The sequence below is a fragment of the Microcaecilia unicolor genome, chromosome 11, assembly GCF_901765095.1.
Source record: "Microcaecilia unicolor chromosome 11, aMicUni1.1, whole genome shotgun sequence".
NCBI classification, from domain to species: Eukaryota; Metazoa; Chordata; class Amphibia; order Gymnophiona; family Siphonopidae; genus Microcaecilia; species Microcaecilia unicolor.
The window spans coordinates 207,002,639-207,009,060 of record NC_044041.1 but is presented as its reverse complement, the minus strand read 5'-3'; positions in this window follow the sequence as shown (position 1 = coordinate 207,009,060).

Below are 6,422 nucleotides of genomic sequence, written 5' to 3'. Positions count from 1 at the left end.
AGATGGGGAGCTTGAGAACTAGTGGAGATGATGGACTGGGGCTTTGAGTCAGAGAGAGGGAGAGATACCAAAGTGGGGTGAGGGGTAGGAGATGGGGAGCTTGAGAACTAGTGGAGATCCAGGGCTGGGGGTTTGAGAGAGGGAGAGATACTAAAAGGGGTAGGAGGTGGGGTGGGGAGTTTGAGAGTGAGGGAGAGATGGGGGGGGGGGTTATAGATACTAAAGGAGACAAGGGGTAGGAGGTGGGGAGCTTGAGAACTAGTGGAGATGATGGACTGGGGCTTTGAGTCAGAGAGAGGGAGAGATACCAAAGTGGGGTGAGGGGTAGGAGATGGGGAGCTTGAGAACTAGTGGAGATGCAGGGCTGGGGGTTTGAGAGAGGGAGAGATACTAAAAGGGGTAGGAGGTGGGGTGGGGAGTTTGAGAGTGAGGGAGAGATGGGGGGGGGGGGTTATAGATACTAAAGGAGACAAGGGGTAGGAGATGGGGAGCTTGAGAACTAGTGGAGATGATGGACTGGGGCTTTGAGTCAGAGAGAGGGAGAGATACCAAAGTGGGGTGAGGGGTAGGAGATGGGGAGCTTGAGAACTAGTGGAGATCCAGGGCTGGGGGTTTGAGAGAGGGAGAGATACTAAAAGGGGTAGGAGGTGGGGTGGGGAGTTTGAGAGTGAGGGAGAGATGGGGGGGGGGTTATAGATACTAAAGGAGACAAGGGGTAGGAGATGGGGAGCTTGAGAACTAGTGGAGATGATGGACTGGGGTTTTGAGTCAGAGAGAGGGAGAGATACCAAAGTGGGGTGAGGGGTGGGATGGAGAGTTTGAGAGTGAGGGAGAGATGGGGGGTTACAGATACTAAAGGAGACAAGGGTTAGGAGGTGGGCAGTTTGAGAATAAGGGGAGATGATGGACTGGGGCTTTGAGTCAGAGAGAGGGAGAGATACCAAAGTGGGGTGAGGGGTAGGAGATGGGGAGCTTGAGAACAAGTGGAGATGCAGGGCTGGGGGTTTGAGAGAGGGAGAGATACTAAAAGGGGTAGGATGTGGGATGGAGAGTGAGGGAGAGATGGGGGGTTACAGATACTAAAGGAGACAAGGGGTAAGAGATGGGGAGCTTGAGAACTAGTGGAGATGATGGACTGGGGCTTTGAGTCAGAGAGAGGGAGAGATACCAAAGTGGGGTGAGGGGTAGGAGATGGGGAGCTTGAGAACTAGTGGAGATGCGGGGCTGGGGGTTTGAGAGAGGGAGAGATACTGAAAGGGGTAGAAGGTAGGTGGGGTGGGGAGTTTGAGAGTGAGGGAGAGATGGGGGCGGGGGGGTTACAGATACTAAAGGAGACAAGGGGTAGGGGGTGGGGAGCTTGAGAACTAGTGGAGATGCAGGCTGGGGCTGGGGGTTTGAGAGAGGGAGAGATACTAAAAGGGGTAGGATGTGGGATGGAGAGTTTGAGAGTGAGGGAGAGCTGTGGGGGCAGGGGTGGGTGGGTTAGAGATACTAGAGACAAAAGGGGTAGGAGGTGGGGAGTTTGAGATTAAGGGGAGATGATGGACTGGGGCTTTGAGTCAGAGAGAGGGAGAGATACCAAAGTGGGGTGAGGGGTAGGAGATGGGGAGCTTGAGAACTAGTGGAGATGCAGGGCTGGGGGTTTGAGAGAGGGAGAGATACTAAAAGGGGTAGGAGGTGGGGTGGGGAGTTTGAGAGTGAGGGAGAGATGGGGGGGGGGTTATAGATACTAAAGGAGACAAGGGGTAGGAGATGGGGAGCTTGAGAACTAGTGGAGATGATGGACTGGGGCTTTGAGTCAGAGAGAGGGAGAGATACCAAAGTGGGGTGAGGGGTAGGAGATGGGGAGCTTGAGAACTAGTGGAGATGCGGGGCTGGGGGTTTGAGAGAGGGAGAGATACTGAAAGGGGTAGAAGGTAGGTGGGGTGGGGAGTTTGAGAGTGAGGGAGAGATGGGGGCGGGGGGGTTACAGATACTAAAGGAGACAAGGGGTAGGGGGTGGGGAGCTTGAGAACTAGTGGAGATGCAGGCTGGGGCTGGGGGTTTGAGAGAGGGAGAGATACTAAAAGGGGTAGGATGTGGGATGGAGAGTTTGAGAGTGAGGGAGAGCTGTGGGGGCAGGGGTGGGTGGGTTAGAGATACTAGAGACAAAAGGGGTAGGAGGTGGGGAGTTTGAGATTAAGGGGAGATGATGGACTGGGGCTTTGAGTCAGAGAGAGGGAGAGATACCAAAGTGGGGTGAGGGGTAGGAGATGGGGAGCTTGAGAACTAGTGGAGATGCAGGGCTGGGGGTTTGAGAGAGGGAGAGATACTAAAAGGGGTAGGAGGTGGGGTGGGGAGTTTGAGAGTGAGGGAGAGATGGGGGGGGGGTTATAGATACTAAAGGAGACAAGGGGTAAGAGATGGGGAGCTTGAGAACTAGTGGAGATGATGGACTGGGGCTTTGAGTCAGAGAGAGGGAGAGATACCAAAGTGGGGTGAGGGGTAGGAGATGGGGAGCTTGAGAACTAGTGGAGATGCAGGGCTGGGGGTTTGAGAGAGGGAGAGATACTAAAAGGGGTAGGAGGTGGGGTGGGGAGTTTGAGAGTGAGGGAGAGATGGGGGGGGGGGTTATAGATACTAAAGGAGACAAGGGGTAGGAGATGGGGAGCTTGAGAACTAGTGGAGATGATGGACTGGGGCTTTGAGTCAGAGAGAGGGAGAGATACCAAAGTGGGGTGAGGGGTAGGAGATGGGGAGCTTGAGAACTAGTGGAGATGCGGGGCTGGGGGTTTGAGAGAGGGAGATATACTGAAAGGGGTAGAAGGTAGGTGGGGTGGGGAGTTTGAGAGTGAGGGAGAGATGGGGGCGGGGGGGTTACAGATACTAAAGGAGACAAGGGGTAGGGGGTGGGGAGCTTGAGAACTAGTGGAGATGCAGGCTGGGGCTGGGGGTTTGAGAGAGGGAGAGATACTAAAAGGGGTAGGATGTGGGATGGAGAGTTTGAGAGTGAGGGAGAGCTGTGGGGGCAGGGGTGGGTGGGTTAGAGATACTAGAGACAAAAGGGGTAGGAGGTGGGGAGTTTGAGATTAAGGGGAGATGATGGACTGGGGCTTTGAGTCAGAGAGAGGGAGAGATACCAAAGTGGGGTGAGGGGTAGGAGATGGGGAGCTTGAGAACTAGTGGAGATGCAGGGCTGGGGGTTTGAGAGAGGGAGAGATACTAAAAGGGGTAGGAGGTGGGGTGGGGAGTTTGAGAGTGAGGGAGAGATGGGGGGGGGGGGGTTATAGATACTAAAGGAGACAAGGGGTAGGAGATGGGGAGCTTGAGAACTAGTGGAGATGATGGACTGGGGTTTTGAGTCAGAGAGAGGGAGAGATACCAAAGTGGGGTGAGGGGTGGGATGGAGAGTTTGAGAGTGAGGGAGAGATGGGGGGTTACAGATACTAAAGGAGACAAGGGTTAGGAGGTGGGCAGTTTGAGAATAAGGGGAGATGATGGACTGGGGCTTTGAGTCAGAGAGAGGGAGAGATACCAAAGTGGGGTGAGGGGTAGGAGATGGGGAGCTTGAGAACAAGTGGAGATGCAGGGCTGGGGGTTTGAGAGAGGGAGAGATACTAAAAGGGGTAGGATGTGGGATGGAGAGTGAGGGAGAGATGGGGGGTTACAGATACTAAAGGAGACAAGGGTTAGGAGATGGGGAGCTTGAGAACTAGTGGAGATGATGGACTGGGGCTTTGAGTCAGAGAGAGGGAGAGATACCAAAGTGGGGTGAGGGGTAGGAGATGGGGAGCTTGAGAACTAGTGGAGATGCAGGGCTGGGGGTTTGAGAGAGGGAGAGATACTAAAAGGGGTAGGAGGTGGGATGGAGAGTTTGAGAGTGAGGGAGAGATGGGGGGGGGGGGGTTACAGATACTAAAGGAGACAAGGGTTAGGAGGTGGGCAGTTTGAGAATAAGGGGAGATGATGGACTGGGGCTTTGAGTCAGAGAGAGGGAGAGATACCAAAGTGGGGTGAGGGGTAGGAGATGGGGAGCTTGAGAACTAGTGGAGATGCGGGGCTGGGGGTTTGAGAGAGGGAGAGATACTAAAAGGGGTAGGATGTGGGATGGAGAGTTTGAGAGTGAGGGAGAGATGGGGGGGGGGGGGTTATAGATACTAAAGGAGACAAGGGGTAGGAGATGGGGAGCTTGAGAACTAGTGGAGATGATGGACTGGGGCTTTGAGTCAGAGAGAGGGAGAGATACCAAAGTGGGGTGAGGGGTGGGATGGAGAGTTTGAGAGTGAGGGAGAGATGGGGGGTTACAGATACTAAAGGAGACAAGGGTTAGGAGGTGGGCAGTTTGAGAATAAGGGGAGATGATGGACTGGGGCTTTGAGTCAGAGAGAGGGAGAGATACCAAAGTGGGGTGAGGGGTAGGAGATGGGGAGCTTGAGAACTAGTGGAGATGCGGGGCTGGGGGTTTGAGAGAGGGAGAGATACTAAAAGGGGTAGGATGTGGGATGGAGAGTTTGAGAGTGAGGGAGAGATGGGGGGGGGGGGGTTATAGATACTAAAGGAGACAAGGGGTAGGGGGTGGGGAGTTTGAGAACTAGTGGAGATGCGGGGCTGGGGGTTTGAGAGAGGGAGAGATACTAAAAGGGGTAGGAGGTGGGATGGAGAGTTTGAGAGTGAGGGAGAGATGGGGGGGTTACAGATACTAAAGGAGACAAGGGTTAGGAGGTGGGCAGTTTGAGAATAAGGGGAGATGATGGACTGGGGCTTTGAGTCACAGAGAGGGAGAGATACCAAAGTGGGGTGAGGGGTAGGAGATGGGGAGCTTGAGAACTAGTGGAGATGCAGGGCTGGGGGTTTGAGAGAGGGAGAGATACTAAAAGGGGTAGGAGGTGGGGTGGGGAGTTTGAGAGTGAGGGAGAGATGGGGGGGTTACAGATACTAAAGGAGACAAGGGGTAGGGGGTGGGGAGTTTGAGATTAAGGGGAGATGATGGACTGGGGCTTTGAGTCTGAGGGAGAAATATCAGAGGTAGAGGAGGATCCTGAGAGTGAGGATGCTGGACTGGGCCTGGGGGTTTGAGTTACAGGGAGTGATACTAAAGGGGGACAACTGGTAGGGGTGTTTAGATTGAGAGTGAGTGAAGGTCTGGGGCTGTTAATTTAGGTTAAATACTAAAGGGGAACAAAGGGTAGTGTTGGGAAGTTTGAGAATAAGGGAAGATGCTGGGTTGGGGTTTGGGTCTGAAAGAGAGGGACAGATACCAAATGGAGGGGGTGCACATATGGGTTGTTGAGTGTCTGCAGGACATACCTCGGGCAACCTTTGACCTCATTGAGCCCCTGTATTAGGGTTGTCCAGGAGCTGCCTGGAAGAAGGGTGCAGGCCCATCCTTGGACATCTCTAAGGAGAGAGCTTGTGTCCCTCAGTTTACCATAGGCCTTGCTTGTGTCCAGTAAAGGTTAACAGGAGCCTGTACAGTGTCTCCTAGACTTCTGCAATTGCATCCTACTTTACACAGGCACAGTATGTTCCCACACTTACTGCCTTGGAGTATGTAAATATGGTTTTATTTTACTTTAATTTGCAATTTTGAAAAAGGATTAAACCACTTTGAATATAATTTCCTAAGGCATCTTTTGTGTGTGGGTCATGTTCTTTATGTTGAAATGGCTTTTATAAAAATGTGAGGACGTATACACGTGTCTAAGAGTAAGTGCATGTGCAAACGGAAGCATGTATACTTTTAAGAGGTTTACCTGAGGTTTGCATTTGGGTGGAGCAGTTGTATACCTGTCTACTTTTATGTTTAAACAACGTTACTGAAAATAAGTATAGGAAACAAACCAACATGGTATGTGTTATTTTGTCTTTGCAATAGTAATCATAACCACAGATACAAGGAAAACAGAATCCCCCCCCCCCCATCCACCCTCTCCTCTCCCCCCTAACCCATTCCAAATAAGTGCAACCATATCTTCATAAGGTCTACATTCTTATGACCCTCTGAGCCAAAATTCAAAGGATTAGCCAAATCTATCTAATCCCCCTTCCCCAGTCTCTACCTAAAGAATACTACTTTATCAGCAGGTGGAGACCTCATGAAACATATTTAATAGGCTATTAAGAATCGGACCCTGACCCCGTGGACTAAGGGTTTGCAAATAGGGATCCCAGCTCGACAAAAATTGCTTTTTGCATTTAGGTGCTCCCTTTGTGTCTCTAGCCTCCCATGTCACCAACCACCTCCACCTACCCTCCTCTCCTTCCTGTACACATTGATTTGCTTTGCTTACTTTATTTTTTGTCTATCAGATTGTAAGCTCTTTGAGCAGGGACTGTCTTTCTTTTATGTTTGTGCAGCGCTGTGTACGCCTTGTAGCGCTATAGAAATGCTAAATAGTAGTAGTAGTAGACTGGATGGGTCATATGGCCTTTATCTGCCGTCA